Source organism: Sminthopsis crassicaudata, chromosome 4, assembly GCF_048593235.1.
Source record: "Sminthopsis crassicaudata isolate SCR6 chromosome 4, ASM4859323v1, whole genome shotgun sequence".
NCBI classification, from domain to species: Eukaryota; Metazoa; Chordata; class Mammalia; order Dasyuromorphia; family Dasyuridae; genus Sminthopsis; species Sminthopsis crassicaudata.
Genome location: NC_133620.1, coordinates 245,580,329 through 245,599,690, shown reverse-complemented (window position 1 = coordinate 245,599,690; position 19,362 = coordinate 245,580,329). Strand labels below are relative to the sequence as shown.

General features: G+C 35.9%; 1 protein-coding gene across 1 annotated transcript in view; it reads right to left on the bottom strand.

Annotated features, from left to right (window-relative positions):
* Nucleotides 1–294: 294 nt before the first annotated feature.
* Nucleotides 295–19,362, bottom strand: part of LMBRD1 (LMBR1 domain containing 1) — a 275,804-nt gene continuing 256,736 nt past the window's right edge. Inside the window, exon 17 of the mRNA XM_074310578.1 lies at nucleotides 295–409. The gene's annotated coding sequence lies outside the window, so the exon portion shown is untranslated. The remainder of the gene's footprint in view (nucleotides 410–19,362) is intronic.

Here is a 19,362-nt window from a genome sequence, read left to right as displayed (position 1 = left end):
TCAGCAAAAGCCCTAGAGACCTGAAGGGAATATTATTCATTGCCTTCTGAGATCCTAAATTGCTAGTCTAGTGCAAATGAGTAGAGTAAACCCAGATGGAGTATTACATATTCTAATGGAGCCAAACAACAAACATAGGGGAATTGTGATCCAGGAGAGATATTTTGGTTTGGAAGTTACAGGATAGTGAGTAGAGCCATGGGGGAGTAAACTGACGTACCTTTCCCAAGAACAATGTCAAAAATTATGTTTTTTTAACTGCAACAGGAAAAGAATAATGAAATCACATATACAATGTAATGTCTAGGTCTAGACCATCTATCAAAACATGTTGTTTTCAATACAGGACTCTGAGTGTGAAAAGGTCGAATTCTTCTGACCCTGGTTGCTGACGTGAATTGGTATAGCCCTTAAGGAAAAAAAAAAAAAAAAGGTTTTGGTTACTATAGTCAATTTTATATGCTCAGAAGCACTGTATATCATGGATCTTTGCCTATAGCAAGTATTCTTAACTTGTTAAACACAAATGAAACTTGTTACCCTTCTCCCCCTCCCCCCCACCTCAGGGACAATACTCTGTAATAATAATAATAATAATAATAATAATAATAATAATAATAATAACAATAATAATAAAAGCCCCGAATGCAGAATGTTTTGCAGGAAATGCAAGCCTGTCACTTATCAGTGGGATAGCTGTGGAGGTTCTGTGATCAGTGCTTGGTTCTCTTCAGCACTGAAGATCAAGGTTTCTGCTGTCAATCAAGCATTCAGCTTCATTGATTATATATACCATCTAACATCAGAGAACACTATGTCAGGTTCCCTGTGGCTCTGAGTGAGCTAGCTGGATGCCAATCACTCTTTGGCTTCATATCTTTGAGAATGATGGCACTTTTCTCGTTAGTCTGAGGTTGATATCAAATATCTAATCAGTTAATTATTATGCACCACATGTCTGTGAGCATTGTTTACTAAGCACAAACACAAACACAATTCACAGATCTAGAACCAAAAGAGACCTCAGAGATCCGATAGTGAACACCTCTCCATTTTACAGAGGAGGAAACAGGCTTGGAGAGATTAAGGGAAATACTTGACGAAGATTGCATAGTTAGAAAGAAGAATCCAAATTTGAACTTAGATTTGAACTTTAATGTTGAATCCAGCACCCACTTCATTGTGCTAATGTGATTTTCTTGGGGCTTAATTTCCATTCTTCCAGCATTTCTATTGAGGTTTTTGTTTACAGTTGTTTAATCAGAATTATAAAAATGAATCAAATCACATTAATATCAATGCATCCAGCACTCATAACTCTGGGATCCTCTAGTCTCTGAATAAATTCCCCAAACTAGAGGAAGGCCTAAATCCCAGGAGTTCTATTCCTCCCACTCAGTCCCTGAGGTAACATGGCAAAGTTATCTTTCCAAGGTTTCTCATTGGCAGTAATCTTAGCAACTGAGGCAATGCTGGAGTTGAGGAGTACAGCTTGAGTAGAGAGGGTTGGTGCTGGGTATTTATTAGATCCTAATTTTCTACCATTGCTTTGGTCTAAATTTTTCTCCTATTGACCTGGGGGAAAGTTTATTGGCCTTTTCCCCTAGGAAAGATTGCTGTCAAAGTAACCAACATCAACACAAATGGGTGAGAGGGACAGGATGTGAACATTTCTGACTTGACCACTGTTAAGTCCAAGCCAGCTCCCTGGAGGCTTCAGGATCAACCAGTCAGGATAAATTAAAGTCCTTGGGGGTTAGGGGAATAAGTAAAGGAAACAAAGTGCCATGAGACTTGCCACCAACTTTTCTCCTCCTCTTGCCATAAAGTGAGTCTCTGGTCTTTGTCACCCCACCCTCTAATCCTTGCCTATGATTATCTTAACATCAAACATTGAGCCAGCACCAAACTGTGAGAAGAGCCATTTATGCAAACATACACTAATAGAGTCATTGTCTCACATCTGAATAGGTAATTAGCCTTAAGCACTCAGTTGTCTGATTCAAGCACACATTTTCATAGTTTCATCCCTCTACATGTCCTGCTTTCTTTTGTTTTAGGAGAACACATGTGGTCACACCATCCCTGACTTCTCAGGAAATGAGATGAAAACATCAAAGGGAAATGGGGACTCAAACCAGATACTGTCAGCAGGTTTCTGGGCTGAAGGATCTTACTAGAAGCAGGTATGCACAAACCCATCAGCATGGGAGGTATTACACAAGCACATAGCAATAACGCACAGGCTATTAGTGCTGACTCTCCCCACAGTCAGTGCAGGCCCAATGTGGAGTAACAAACATGAATTGTACATGCAAGTAATGATATAACAAACATGAATCAACTGGTCTTGTAAAAGATTTCCAGAGGTCATAGAACGAGGGTATGTAAACATCCATCACACATATGCCTCATAGTCCCAAACCAATCTATTGTCCATTGCTTCCAATGATCCCCACAAGTTTTTGAAGTCCTGCAACAGTTTCTTCATCTCTCAGAGAATTCAATGATTTCTCAGGGTTTTCAAGTCCTGCATCAATCTCATTAACAATTTTTGATGTCCATGAGTCAATTGCCATAACTGCCAGTGGGCACAGGCAGCAATAGAACCACTCGATGTTTCTTGGGTTTTCTCCTTTGTTTCAAGGGTCTGCTCCATCTCTCTGTGATGGACAAGGCGAATACAGCTTGTTGGCACCCACCTGATTCCTACTCCATCTGTAGAGATACAAGTAAATCCTCTCCGCCAAGCAGTTAACCTATCTGGTCCCTTCCATTCACCACTTTCTGGTCTCTCCACATCACCTTTAGATAAAGACAATGGAGCTGCTTGCATTGGACAGTGTCCTTCCGGTGGGGTATAAAACCTGTCTGCCAGAGCCAGTGCATCTTTGTCAAAGATCAAGAAGTTAATAGCATAAAGGGCTAGATTTAGAAGTTCTCTAGGGTTAACTGTGACTCCCCCTTTCTTTTGTTTTTGGAGCAGTGTCTTAATATCTCTGTTTCTCCTACTATTGCCTGTCCTTGAGAATTAAAGAGTATGCCAGTGGTGTATAAAATCTTATACTGTGCACAAAAGTGTGCAATATGTTTAGAAGTATATGCAGGTCCACTGTCTGTTTTTATTGCTTGTGGCACACCGATAATTGCAAATGCTTGTATAAGGAATTCAGTGACCACTGGGCTGTCTCTTTTGCTGCTGGTATTGAAAATGTGAATCCTGAAAAGGTGTCTACCACAACATGGATAAAAGACAGACGACAAAAAGATTTATAATGGGTCACATCCATTTGCCAGATTTTATTGGGTCTCTTGTAATGCCAGAGAAACTGAGGCAAGATAGAGATTAGAGAGTTTTAATATTTTATTTATTGGAGAGTTTAATTGATTGACTGGACAGGACTCTCCTCTCAAAGTATCCAGTGGTGAATGTGAGAATGCAATGTTTTTTATAGGATTTAGCAAGAAGAGAAACAAAGGCAGGAAGAAAAGAGCAGGGAGTCTCAAGACCATAAATTTGGCTCTAGTAGGTTGGGGGGAAAACTATAAATTCTTACTAGGAAGCCAGAGTCAGAATGTCTGAATAAACAGAAGTAAAAGTGTAAATTAAGTATCTGAACTAGTCTTATCTTTTGGAATGTTTAGAAGGGGTAGTGCAGTCTTAATGGACAGGAAAAAAGGCAGGGGTTGCATGCTGGCTCAGGACAATGGAGATATAATTCAGGGAAACTAATGCAGAGAAAATGAAGTAGAACAGTTCAAGGAGACTGTGGCATAACACTCAAACCACAAGGGTTTTTCCCTGGAGGGAGCGTAGGAGCATGGAAAGGAAGGCAAGTTGTACAGTCTTTTATTATGCTCTTAGCTTCTTCTCTTGTTATTCCAAATTGCAAATGTAAAGTTTGAGGAAACTGATGATATATAAAATGAGATTCTTGGGCTTCCTGAAATAAAGGCGTACTGGCCAACATAGTTAGAAGACTATCTGCCTTTGAATTACCATCAAAAATAGGACCTGGAAGTCCACTATGTGAGTGGACATGCAAGACATAAATCTTACCTGGATGCTTTCTCATTTGCTCTTGAAGTTCCTTAAAGAGTTGATATATATAGGAAGCTACAAATGTTATTTGGGCTCTGGCAATTCTTTGTACCACACCTGCTAAATAGGTTGAATCAGATATTATATTTTTATCTCCTGGATCATAAGAGCTAGAATGATTGCATACAATTCATTCTTCTGAGTGGACTGAAAAGGAGTTCTGACTACTCTCTTTATAGTTAAGTCATGAGAGTATACAGAATATTATGTTTGGATGCATCTGTAAAGATGGTTGGTCCTTTAAGAGTAACTTTAGAAACCTTTTTTTCAAGAATCCATCATTGATTATGTAATAGCCTAATTGTCTTTAATGGAGACCCATGTGTAAAATTTGGAGTTGTGCCCAATAAAATTTACTACGCTGGGATGGTATCATAGCATACATTAATTTGTGCATTGTTATAAAAGGTGTATATCTTATCAGGTCTTATCCTAGATAATTGTACTACTCTCTTAATGGCCTTTAATAAAATTCTAGTCACAAGCACTGGGTAAGGAGTAAGGTTTTGTTTTATTCGTGCTGGGGAGGTTCACCCACTCTATCACACTGTGTCCTTGATGAAGGACTGCTGTGGGTGCCTCTTGTGTAGCAAAAACTGATATTTCCAAGGGTTTTTGAGTGACTCTTTCAACCACATTAGATAATGCCAGTTCAACTTCTTTCAAAGCCTCTTGAGCTTCTTTTGTAAGCGTGGTGAGTTTAAAGCACTGTCTCGCTTAATATGTCATACAATAGTTACAATTGATAGGTAGTCAAGCATAATACTGGACACATCCATTGGATATCGCCTATCAATTTCTGAAAGTCATTTAAGGTGTTTAGCTTCTTTCTTCTTAAGGAAAGTTTTTGTACTGTAAGCACCTTAGGGTATACTTCATATCCTAAATATTGAAAACGAGCATGTCTTTTAATTTTTTCTGGAGCTATGTGCAATTTGTAGTTCTTTAGTGTTTTTATTGTCTTTTGTAGACATGCTTCTAACATTTGTTCCTCAGGTGCACATCCTTCTTTTCATATCCCTCTTTTCATATCCTCATATATCTAGAGGGATAGAATAGAAACAATCCTTAACGGCTATAACCCAAAGAGGTTCAGTCTAGGCTGAAGAGTTCCCATAGTTTCCATCTGTTCATTTACTTTTCTTAAATCAGTCAACATCCTCCATTTTCCAGATTTCTTTCTTACAACAAATACTGGGGAATTCCAATGACTTAGAGAAGGTTGTAAGTGTTCTTGGTCAAATTGCCTAAGGGCCACTGTTCTATCCACACTGGTGTATCAGTTTTCCATTGGATAAGAACAAGTGAAAGTGTTGGCAGGCCTTCAACAGCAGCCCTGCCTTAAAAACCAAAGTACTCATTTGTAATCCTAATTGTTGTAAAATGTTTCTTCCCCACAGATTGATGGGGATTTTTTTCACCTATAAAAGGAGTAAAAACTCCTGTTTCACCTTCAAATGTCCATCTCAAAGAGGTAGCACTAATTTCAGCTGCTATTGATCCTCCTTCAACAGACATATAGGTGTTTACCTTAATCTTTGGCACCTCTATTGATTGTATGATCTGCACCTGTATCTACCAATCCTTCTAATGGTATGCCATTTATATAGATAGTGAGCATAGGTTGGTCAGCTATCATAGCTGCTGTCCAGTATATTCCTGCATTCTGTTGCTTGGACTGAGAATCTGGGCAACTATCACTAGATTGCCTATTAGGAGTCTGTATAAGTAAACCTGATGCTACTACTTCTCCTAGTTGATAAGTCATTCATTGTCTACCTGTATTAGTGACTGGGATATTATCTACACATTCCCCAGTTTCCCACATCAGTGTATGGATGGACACTGTTTTGTAAGTACTCTCAGGAGGTGAAATGGTCAAGCCTACTGTGCCTGGAGGCAAGGAATCTATAGGCTGGAGAGAAACAGATTTCACCTCTCCAGGGGGATATCTCAGTTGCCCCAGCTTCATACAACTTTATTCTCCCCAATTGTAATCCCTTTCTCCCATCAGGTTGCTTCCTGGCTGATTGGTCATGTTTGAATACTGAACTTCTAAAGGCTCTCTGGGTGTAGCATTGGCTGCCATCATGCCCCGAATAGTTCTTGTTTTGAGCCCTGAGACTGGGCCCCTCATCCTGTTTCCCTGAATCAGTCTACATTCTGATGCCCAATGGAAGCCTCTGTTGCATTTTGGACATGGAGTATTAGGTCTTGTTCTCCCACTCTGTTTTCTCACTCTGTCTCTATGCCAACATTGAGCTTTCCCTTGTCATAGGGTTGGGGGAGAATCTTTTCCTAATATCTGCCTCATCTCAGCTAGAAAATGAGAGAGTTAACAAAATAAGTTCCCTGTTTATCTGTTAAAATACTCACCCTATTTCCTGGTCACCGGGACTTCTTCAGTGAAATTTGGGTCCTTAGTCCACATTGGGTGCCAAAATGTTGTAATATTCAAGTACACCTTGGTGCTGGGTATTTATTAGATTCGAATTTTCTATCATTGCTTTGGTCTAAATTTTTTCTCCTATTGACTAGGGGGAAAGTTTATTGGCCTTTTCCACTAGGAAAGATTGCTGTCAAAATAACTAACATCAAAACAAATAGGTGAGAGGGACAGGATGTGAACATCTCTGACTTGACCACCATTTGTTCTCCCCCATTCTCTTCCTAACTCTCAAAATTACTCATCTCATGTCCCATCCTTGTATTTGTTGCCCACTTCTGGAAGTTAAAGTAGTAAGTGAAATGTGTTTCACACTAGGAATGCTGGTAGGGTCTAGAATAAGTTACTTAAATTCTCAGCACTTCAGTTTTTTCATCTATAAAATGACATAGTTTGATTAGATTAAGATTCCTTCCAGTTCTACATACTATTGATGCATGTTCTATTGATCTTATAATCAATAAATAAGATTAATATTTGTTTATCAATTTCTCAGGTTTATTGTGAAGATTATGATAGCAGCTGAGAAAATTTATAACAAATATAAGCTGCTTATATCACTTAAATTATTAACTGGTTATTGTTAATCTGCAAAGTAGATATAAATATAATATTGTAGAATTTAATTTCTATTCTAAATAATTGCCCATTTAAAACCTGTAGGAAAAAATATTGTTTTAAAACTATTTTTTCCTGAAGAAATGAAGATATCTGGATACCCATCAATTGGAGAATGACTGAATAAATTATGGTATATGAATTTTATGGAACATTATTATTCCGTAAGAAACGACCAGCAGGAAGACTTCAGAGAGGCCTGGAGAGACTTACATGAACTGATACTAAGTGAAATGAGAAGAAGCAGGAGATCATTATACACAGCAACAATAAGACTATACAATAATCAGATCTGATGAACATGGCTCTCTTCACAATGAGATGATTCAGACCAGTGCCATTTGTTCAGTGATGATGAGAGCCATCTGTACCCAGAAAGAGGCTTGTGGGAACTGAGTGTGGACCACAACATAGCATTCTCATTCTCTCTGTTGTTGTTTGCTTGCATTTTGTTTTCTTTTGCAGGTTTTTCCCCTTCTTATCTGATTTTTCTTGTGCAGCAAGATAATTGTATAAATATGTAGAAACATATCGGATTTAACTTATATTTTAATATATTTAATTTATTGGACTACCTGCCGTCTTGGGGAGGGTATAGAAGAAAGGAGGGGAAAATTTGGAACAGAAGGTTTTGCAAGGGTCATTGCTGAAAAATTACTCATGCATACGTTTTATAAATAAAAAGCTTTAATAAAAATATTTTTTAAAATTAAAAAAAAGAAATGAAGATATCTTAACTAAAAGTTTCCTTCTATTCTTTCATTATTCTTTTACTATTTTACTTCAAGATACTTAAAATACTATATAAAATTAACTGGTCTTAGAATTTTAAAGCAAATATTCTAAGTCAGAGGGACATCAGAGGAAACATGAAATATTAAGGAAGACTATTCATACAAAGATATCCCATTCAACATAGTTACTCTGATTTTTGAAAGAACATTTTTTAAACAGGAAAACATGCCCAAAATACACTGGAAACACTAAATTGAAAAGCACCCCAGCTTTGTTGAGTCTTTCAAGCAATGTTAGACTTCCTGTTAACATGAAAAAGAGTGTGTAAAAAAAATTCTGGGATTTTACTCTTTTTTTGTTTGTTTTTGAACAACTGGGAAGAAATATCTACTGCTATTGAACTACTTAGTGGGATATTATTTTTCTTAAAAAACTTTCTTAGACTATGCTTACAGATCAATATCTGCATATCAATTGCTTGATTGATTTTAGAAGTTTCCTTCTCCATACCATTCTTTGAATAAGTGACAACACAAACATACAAAGGCAAGACATTATGCTATATTCATATTTGTGAACACCTATGACAAATTGCAGAAGATCATTTTCAGCGGTAAAGAATTTTAGGCAAAGGTGTGAACATCATTATAGAGCAGAGCAGAAAAGAAGCAATGGATGTGTAGGAGGATGACTTGTGACAAATTCATGCTTAGAGGAAAAAGAAGTTACTAAGAGAAGTTTTAACAAATTTATTTCATCTTTTCTTTGATTTCTTCATATTGCAGTTTCATGATGCATTCTAAGAAACTGTATTAAAGCCTGACAAAGAAGTTGGCCAGTGGCAGAATCTGAACAATAGGGCATAACTCAAGACAACATAATCAATGTTCTCTGAAGGGATACATAGGATCAGGAAGAAATCAGCACTACCTGTCATTCTGTCTTCTGAGCCATTGGAGTGCTTAGCACAGTTTCTGGCATTTAGGTGATTAATATGAATTTACTGAGTGATTATTTCTTAATCCTTGGTATACTTATTAGGTCTAGGAGTACATATCAGTAATTCTGAATTTCTCCCACCCCACCTCACCCCCCAACTCTCATGCTGAATTACCCACCTCTATTTTGAGGAACACAGATTTTGTTGTTCTTTTTAATACTTCCTAAGCAGCAAGATGGAGTAGCAGATAAAGCTCTAGGCTTGGAATCAGAAAGACTCAAGTTTAAATCCAACTTTAGACACTCATATGGCTTTGGGAAAGTTAACCTGACTGCCTCAGTTTCCTCAACTAAAAAGGGGGAATAATAATAGCATCTAAGGGTTGTTGTAAAGATCAAATAAAATGATATTTGTGAAGTGCTTAGTGACACACAGCAGGCACTTAACAAATGGTTTCCTATCGCTATTTCCTCCAAGAAAGTGAATAAGCATTTATTAAGTGTTTATTTTGTGCCAGATACTATACTGTGTCAAGTACTAGGAGATACACATAGGGGTATGCTGGTAAGTATTTAAGAATGGTATCTCCAGATAAGACAATTTTTTCTTAGTTTAATCTGCAGTTTTATGGTGCTGATTTTTAATTTTTAATTTATTTTCAATTTTATTTAACTTATTTAATTAATTTAAGCATTTCCATAATAGTATAATTTTTAAAAGATGATTATACATGAAAGCATATACAACTTGCTATTCCTTTTAAATACTTAACAAAGTTATCATGTAAATTTTGTTTTTAATTTTCTTCCTTCTCTCCTACCCCCACCTTAGAGATGGTTACCATTAGATACAAATCTATATGGATGTATGTATATATACATTCATTAATATACATACATATATAGATATGGTATATCTATATATGTGAAATTCTATACATGCTTCTACTTATCACTGCTTTCTCTGGATGCATATAGCATCTACTTTCATATGTCCTTTGTACTTAATATCTTCATTGTTGTCATTTTTCTATTATTTTCTTAAGTCTAGGCAATCAACAATATAAATCAAGCCCTGATTTATAGTGTTAGCTGATTTTCAAGATATAAATGTTCATACTGAAAATTTAACCATCAGCTCAAGAGCCAGTTTGAGCTAGCTCCAGCATATTCCCAAATACACATAAAGACAAAATCATGATCCTTTATCTTCAAGGAGTTCATATTCAAATAAGGAAGACAACATGCAAATAATTATTTATATACAAGATATGTACAGTAAAAACAGAAGAAAATCTCAGGGGAAAACATTAGCAGGGGAGGAAAGAAAAGTCAATATATAATCAGGGTACTATGCAAAACAAATTATAAAATCTCTTTAAAGGAATGTTATAATTTCTAGCACTATACATCCTCATCTGACTTACAGTGTAATTGGGAAAAACAGAAAATATACATAAACTAATGACTAACTCTATAAGGAAGTATATACTAAGTGCTACATGTGTGGAACAAGCAATAAATAAGTACTGAAGTTCAAAGAAGGGAATAAAACTTGAGGGGTAGGATGGGCAAAAAAATATGTATAGACTTCCCAAGTGGCTATTCATCCTGATATACTCAAGGGTTCACAAGTATTAAATTTAATATGTTCATATCTGTAATAGCTAGAATGGCCGTAATAGATTTGGAAAGAACAAAGTCAAGGATTTCTCTCCATATATAAATGCATACTTGGATGCAATAATCGGCTTTTATGTGTCTGCCTTCAAATTAGTGAGTATCAAGTTTCAACCCTTCTCCTTTATCTGGGTAATGAGTACAATATAGATCAGCATAGGATTTGGGGCAAGATTAGACAAATAATAGTAATGACAATAAGGAAAAAATAAAAACAAGACAACAGTGATTAATAATAGCAATAGTTGTGGTTTATATAGTTCCTTAAGATTCACAAAATGGAGTGCAGCAAGATGGCACAGTGGATAGAGCACCAACATTTAAGTCAGGAGGACCTGAGTTCAAATGTGTCCTCAGACACTTAACACTTCCTTGGTAAGTCACTTAACCCCAATTGCCTCAGAAAAAAAAAATCACAAAATGGTCTCTATCCATTATTTCATTAAAGATAGAGAAATTATTATTATGTCCAAATCTATGAGGGGAAAGGCCTTTCTATAGTGGAGTGCCACAGAGCCCTGTCTCTACTTTGTTTTTTTTTTTTTTTCAACATAGGATAATCACAGACTTAAAAGCTGAAAGAGACTAGAGATTGTCTAATCTAACCCTTATTCTATAGATAAAGAAAATGAGACTCAGAAATATTTAATGACTTGCGCAAGATCACACAGGTAATAAGCAATAGAGACAAGATTTGAAGACAAATCATCTGATTCCAAATTGATAGCTCTTTCCATTGCATCATTTCTTGAATTAAAGTGAAGCATAAGTAACAGACTACATAAATTTGTTGGGTAAAATGGAACTAGAAAGGATATCAAATTCAATGGATGATAGAATTAAGATCCAAAAATAATTCAACAAACAAATAATGGGACAGATTCAATTAATAATAATAATGATAAAAGCTTGTATTTTTATAATGATTTTAAGTTTACAAAAAGTTTTACAAATATCATTTTATTTTATCTTCACAAAAATCATGGAAGTTAGATGCTATTATTATTTCCATTTTATAGATGAAACAACTGAGGCAGACAGGTGAAGTGACTTACTCGGGGTTACCCAATTAGAAAGTGTCTAAAGAGTCATTTGAACTTTAGTTTTCTTGATTCTAGACTTGTTGCTCTATCCTTCATACTGTCTCACACACATAGGGATAAATGTAAGGCCTTTAAGTATAAAAACTCAAGACACAAATATAAGATGAAGTAGACATGGCTAGACTTGGTGTAAAAACAAACAAACCACTGATTTTAGTGGACTACAAGCTGGGCAAGTCACTAAACCATTTGCCCCATGCTCCTCATCTGTAAAATGAGCTGGAAAAGGAAACAGCAACCCTCTTTTCTGCCAAGAAAACCACAAAGAGAGATCACAAAGAATTAGAATAGACTGAAATGACTGAACAATAAAAGTTTAATATGAGTCAACAAAGTGCCATGACAATAGATGGCGCTCCAATGGGAGAAAGGGGATCTTCCAACATCAATGTACATAGCTTCAATAACCACTTCTCTGAAATGTTATATTGGGATTACTGTTTGGATAAGGGTTGGTCTAAAGTCTCTATGGTCCCATTCAATGCTAATAATCCATGATTCTATGAATGAGAAACACTGGTCAAGGTTAGTTGCATGAAGGACTCATTCACTGGACTCTAATAATTCAGGATTCTTTTTCCTGAGATACAAAAATTACAGAGAAAAAGATCACAAAAGACCTTTACCACCCTGTAAGTGCATCTTTTCTGCAATTACCCTGGACACTTCCATTAGCGGGTGACACAATGCCTCCCATCTATTGCAGTACTGGGAATAATAGTACTGGTGATATGTATGCACTTTAGAGTGTTATTGCAAAGATCAAATGAGATAATTGAGGAAAAGTGGTTTGAAAACCTTAAAGTGTTACAGGAATGTCTGTTATTAAGGGAAATAGTTTGATGTAGGCTAAAGAGTGCCAATAGAGTCAGGAGAGCTCAAACATCTAATCCAACATCTATGTGACAATGTATATGTCATTAAGTATATTGGAGTATCAGTCTCTTTATCTATAAAATGAGAATTATTTCAGTAGAATTGCCTTTAAAGGGTTATCTGGATCAGAAGATATATTGTATAGTCATTGAGGGAATAAGTGAAAAGCATTTAAACACTTACTATGTGCTGAAATCTGAGAATACAAATGCAAAAAGAAGATATTCTTGGCTTTCATTTTTAATTGGGGAAACAATACATATTTTAGCCTCTGTTTTTATGTTTCATTATACTTTTGCTAAGGTAACTCAGCCAGGTTGTGTATAAAAAATGGATTTAAATTTTAGTCTTTCAGGTCTAGTAGTCAATCCATTTTGCCATCTAGCACTTGTCACTCAATCATTTTTCAGTCCTATGTAACTCTCTGTGACACCTTTTCAAGGTTTTGTTGGCAAAGATACTGGAGTGATTTGCCAATTTCTTTTCCAGCTTTTTTTTTACAGATGAAGAATTGAGGTAAACAGAGTTATGTGACTTGTGCAGGATCACACAGCTAGTAAGTATCAGAGGAGAGATTTGAACTCAGGAAGATGAGTCTTTCTGCCTCCTGGCCCGGCACCTTATCCATTGCCCCACTTAGCACATATAGAGATAAATATAAGGTCCTTTATTTAGGTACAAAAAATCAAGTCAGAAATATAGAATGAGAAAGTCATGGTGGTCTTATATCTTCATCTAGATGATAGGCATCTAGGGAAAGTAGTTATGGTCTCAGATGTTACTAAATGATGAGTGCATTTAGAAACCAGTCCATTGACATGTTCTTTGTAAAGTCAAAGACTGAATGTTTTCATTATAATTCTCAGAGCAAGAGAGGGAAAATAGTTTGGGTAGTGGAGAAGGTATATCACTCTACCTATATCACTCTTACCTACATGTAAAGAAAATGGGAGGAACATGGCCTTGGTAAAAATGTGGACCCACAATCCAAAATTCCAGAATTGAGTGACAAACCTCTTAGCCAGATCTTTGAAGACTTTGAAGTTCTAGCCACATGAGAATTTCCTTGTCTGGGTCTTCTGTAACCCCAAAGGTATAGATCCTCATTGTCAGGAGTCTAAAGAAAATATATGGTAAATAACCACATATTCTGAAAGTAGAAGTGTTAATAAAATAAAATAAAATGTAGATTGGAAAAAAAATTATGAGGGAATAAGATAGAAATGAAAAATAGCAAAATAGTTAATCTGGAAAATCTGATAGAGACAGCTGAAAAAACAGTTTCTGCTGACCAAAATCAAATAAATGAGCTTTAGTTACAAAACCATTTTCATACTGAGCCAGAAAAAAATAATTGACAATGATTCAGAGAAAGATAAGCTAATTGATCTCTGCAATAACCAGAAACTCCAAATTGATTTCTAATCAATAAAGTTAGAAAATTATTGGTGTGTCCTTGTAAAAGCACATCCCATTCTTATTAAATGTGCTCACAAGACTTTTAAATTCTGCTTATTACATCTCAACTCTGAGAAGCGCAATTCTCAGTCTTGTACTCAGTGAAATTCAAAAGCAAGAAATAAACTAGTGAGGATTTCCAGTGTCATAACAGTGGAATTAAGAAAGAACCTTCTGAAGTCTTCCTGAATTCCTCTCCATACAACTAGAAAATCACCTCAGAATTCGTCTAGGAATAGGGAAGCAGATTACCAGCCAGACAGGAAATGTCTGTCTTAACTGGAGTAGGAAAATAGAGTGATCTATGAGCAGCAGCAGTGAGCCTCACAGAAGAGGACCAGCAGCAAGGATTAGAGTCTGGGGCAATCCCCAGCAAAGCCCCCTCTCTCTGCAAACAAATTCAAATATCATGGAACTATACTCAGAATTACACAAAATTGGGAACTTCCACATTAAAAAACTGGAGAGCTTGCAATATGATATACTAAAAAAAAATAAAGGAATTAGGAGTATAATCACTATCTATCCAGAAAATTTTAATATAATCTTTTATGGAGGGAAATGGATATTTAACAAAACAAATGATATTTAACTTTCAAGCATTTCTAATTAAAAGACCTGATTAAAATAGATCTGATTAAAAGAAATAAAGAAGGAAACTATACCTATAAATCAAATCATATTTAATGCACTGGATTATAATAATAAAATGACAATTCTATCTAAATTCATCTATTTATTCAGTGCTATACCAATAAAACTCCCAGAAATTATTTAACAGAGCTAGAAAAAATAACATAACTCATCTGAAAGACCAAAAGATCAAGAATTTCAAGAGAATTAATGGAAAAAAATGCAAATGAAAGTGTTCTAGCTGTACCAGACCTAAAACTATATTATAAAGCAGCAGTCATCAAAACCATTTGGTACTGGCTAAGAAATAGAGTGGTGGATCAATGGAAAATGTTCCAGAAGACACAATGATCAATGATACACTAATCTATAGTTATAAACACAAAGAAGCCAGCTTCTGGGATAAGAATTCACTAACAAAAATTACTGTGTAGAGGACAGCAGATAGTGGGGGAATTCTGGGTAAGTTATAAAATTCTTCAGCCCTGCTAACAATATCTGGTTTAGCTCCCCATTTTCCTTGGTTTTCACGTCTTTTCCTGAGAAGTCAGGGAGGACATGACCACCTGTATTCTACTTGAAACAGGTATACATAAGCACATGGTAACATTTGTATTACATAAGCACATAGTAATATAACACAGGCTAGTAGTGATGTAACAAACAATATGAATCAACATGAGGAATTATACATGTCCATAAGTCCTAGAAGGAGGCTATATAAATAACAATCACACATACACCTCCTTCAGCAACCAAGAGATAATCTAAAATCAATCTATTGTCCATTACTTCATGTGTCAGGGAATCCAATGATTCCTGTAGGTTTTGAAGTCCTGTAACAGTCTCATCTTAAATTTTTGATGTTCATGAGTCAATTGCCATATTCATAGGGTTAACTGCTAGGCTTTTTCAGTGGCACCCGATGTTTCTTGTGTCCTCTCCTTTGTTTCAAGGATCCTCTCTTTTTCTGTCTCTGTCTGATGGACAGGCAAATATGGCTCTTGGGCACCCATCTTATTTCTTCTTCATCTGTAGAGACACAAGCAAACCCTTTCCCCCAAACAGTTAACCTATCTGGTCCCTTCCATTCACCACTTTCTGGATCTCTCCACATCATCTGGCAATTATCTAAAGATAGTGGAGCTGCTCTCACTGGACACTGCCCTTCCAGTGGATTATAAAACCTGTCTGTAGGAGCCAGTGCATCTTTATCAAAAAAAAAAAATTAATAGTGTAAAGAGCTAAATGTAAAAGTTCTCTAGGGTCACCTGTGGCCCTAGACAAGGACAAAGTGTCTTGATGTCTCTGTTTCTCCTCTCTATTATTGCCTGTCCTTGAGGATTAAAGAGTTTGCCAATGGTGTGTAAAATCTTATACTGTGTGCAAAATGTTTAGAAGTATATGTAGGTCCATTATCTGTTTTTATTGCTTGTAGCATACCCATAATTACAAATGCTTTTATAAGGAATTCAGTGACCACTTGGGCTGTCTCTTTTGCTCTTGGTATTGCAAAAGTAAATCCTGAAAAGGTGTCTACTGCAACATGGATAAAAGACAGATGACCAGAAGATTTATAATGGGTCACATCCATTTGTCAAATTTCAATGGGTCTCAAACCACAAGGGTTTTTCCCTAGAGGGAGCGTAAGAGTGTGGAAAGGAAGGCAAGTTGTACAGCCTTTTACTATGCTCCTAGATTCTTCTTTTGTTATCCCAAACTGCAAAGGTAAAGCTCAACAAGCCTGATGATATTTAGAATGAAATTCTTGGGCTGCCTGAAATAAAGGCATATTAACTAACATGGTTAGAAGGCTATCTGCCTTTGAATTTCCATCAAAAATAGGACCTGGAAGTTCACTATGAGAGTGGACATGCAAGATATAAATCTTACCTGGATGCTTTCTCACTTGCTCTTGAAGTTCCTTAAAGACCTGATATATATTGGAAGCTACAAATTTTATTTGGACTATGGCAATTCTTTGTACCCCACCTACTGAATAGGCCAAATCAGATATTATATTTACATCTCCTGGATCATAAGTAAGAGCTAGCATGATTACATGCAATTCATTCTTCTGAGTGGACTGAAAAGGAGTTCTTACTATTCTCTTTATAGTTAAGTCACAAGAGTATACAGCACAAATATTTTCTTTGGAGGCATCTGTAAAGATGGTTGGTCCTTTAAGAGGAACTTTAGGAACCTTTTCTTCAAGAATCCATCATTGATTATGTAGTAGTCTGGTTATCTTTAATGGAGACCCATGTGTAAAATTTGGAGCTGTGGCTAATAAAATTTACCACTCTGGGATGGTTTCACAGCATACATTAATTTGTGCATTAGTACAAAAGATGTATATCTTGTCAAGTCTTATCCCATATAATTGTACTACTCACTTAATGGCCTTTAATAAAATTCTAGCCATAAGCACTGGGTAAGGAGTAAGACTTTGTTCTGGTGCTGGAAGCTTCACCCACTCTATCACACTGTCTCCTTGATGAAGGACTGCTGTGGGTGCCTCTTTTGTAGCAAAAACTGATAGTTCCTAAGGGTTTTTGAGTGACTCAACCACATTGGATAAAACCTCTCTCAAAGCCTCTGAGCTTCTTTTGTAAGCAGTGTAGTGAGTTGAAAGTAGTGTCTCCCCTTAAAATGTCATATAATGGTTACAATTGATAGGTAGTTAAGCCTAACACTGGAGGCATCCATTGGATATTTCCTTTCAATTCCTGAAAGCCATTTAAGGTTTTCAACTTCTCTGTTCTTAAAGAAAGTTTTTGTACAGTAAGCACCTTAGGATATACTTCATATCCTAAATATTGAAAAGGATCATGTCTTTGAATTTTTTTCTGGGACTATATGCAATTTGTATTTTCTTAGTGTTTCTATGGTCTTTTGTAGACATGCTTCTAATATTTGCTCCTTAGGTACACTGCCCAATATATCATCCATGTAATGTAACAACATAACTTTTGGAAATGCTTTTCTTACTGAAGAGAGAGCAGTAGCCACATACATTTGACACATAGTAAGGCTGTTTTTCATTCCCTGGAGCAAAACTATCCATTCATATCTTTTATAAGGCTCAGGTAAATTAACGCTGGTCATTGGAAAGGCAAATCTTTTCATATCCTCCTTATCCAGAGGGATAGAATAGAACAATCTTTAATATATATAACCCAAAGAGGCCATTCTATAGGTAATTGAGTAGGAGATGGAAGTCCAGGCTGAAGAGTTTCCATAGTTTCCATCTGTTCATTTACTTTTCTTAAATCAGTCAATGTCCTCCACTTTCCAGATTTCTTTCTTACAATAAATAGGGGGGAATTCCAAGGACTTAGAGAAGGTTGTAAGTGTCCTTGGTCAAGTTGCTCCTGTACTGTATCTAATAAGGCCTGAATTTTTTCACTAGTTAAGGGCCACTGTTCTATCCACACTGGTGTATCAGTTTTCCATTGAATAGGAACAAGTGAGAGTGTTGGCAGGCCTTCAATAGCAGCCCTGCCTAAAAAACCAAAGTACTCATTTGTAATCCTAATTGTCATAAGATATCTCTCCCCCACAGATTGATGGGGATTTTTTCAACTACAAAAGGAGTAAAAACTCCTGTTTCACCTTCAAATGTCCATCTCAAAGGGGTAGCACTAATTTCAGCTGCTATTGATTCTCCTACACCAGACATATGAGTGTTTCCTTAATCTTTGGCCAATCACTGGGCCATTTGGTATTTCTAATGACTGTATGATCTGCACCTGTGTCTACCAACCTTTTCAATGGTGTGCTATTTACATAGATAATAAGTATAGGACACCCACACCTAACACCCTATACCAAGATAAGATCAAAATGGATTTATGACTTAGACATTGTGATACTATAAGCAAATTAGAAGAACAAAGGATAGTCTACCTCTCAGATCTATGTAGAAGGATGGAATTTGTGGCCAAAGAAGACATTCATTATGTTAGGCAGAATGGATAATTGTTATTGTTAAGTTAAAAAGTTTTTGTACAAATAAAACCAATGCAAACAAGATTAAAACGGAAGCAGTAAACTGGGAAAAATTGTTTTTACATCCAAGAGTTTTGATAGATGCTTCATCTCTAAAATATTTAGAGAATTGACTCACATTTATAATAATATAAGCCATTCTCCAATGAATAAATATTCAAAAGATATAAACAATTTTCAGATGAAAAATTAAAACCATTTCTAGTCTTATAAAAAATGCTCTAAATCATTATTGATGAGAAAAATGCAAATTAAGTCAACTCTGGGGTACTACTATATACATCTCAGATTGGCTAAGATTACAAGAAATGATAATGATGAATGTTGGAGGGGATATGAGAAAACTGGCACACTAATACATTGTTAGTGGAGTTATGAACTAAATCATTCTGGAGAACAATATGGAACTAAGCCCAAAGCACGGTTGATAACCGTGCATAATCTTTATCCTGCAGTGTGTCTACTGGGTCTATATCCCAAAGAGATCATAAAAAGGAAAATGACCCACATGTGCAAAAAAATGTTTGTAGCATCCCTTTTTGTAAGGAGAAGGAGCTAGAAATTGATCTATTGGAGGATGGCTGAATAAGTTATAGTATATGAATGTTATGGAATATTATTGTTCTATGAGAAATGATATCAGGATGATTTTTAAAAGGCCTGTTTTTTTTCTGGGCTATTGCACCATTTATCCTAGAAACAGAGACCTACTTTAACAAAGAGCTAAAAGCTAAGTAATAGGCTGGGGAAATGAGCAAAGA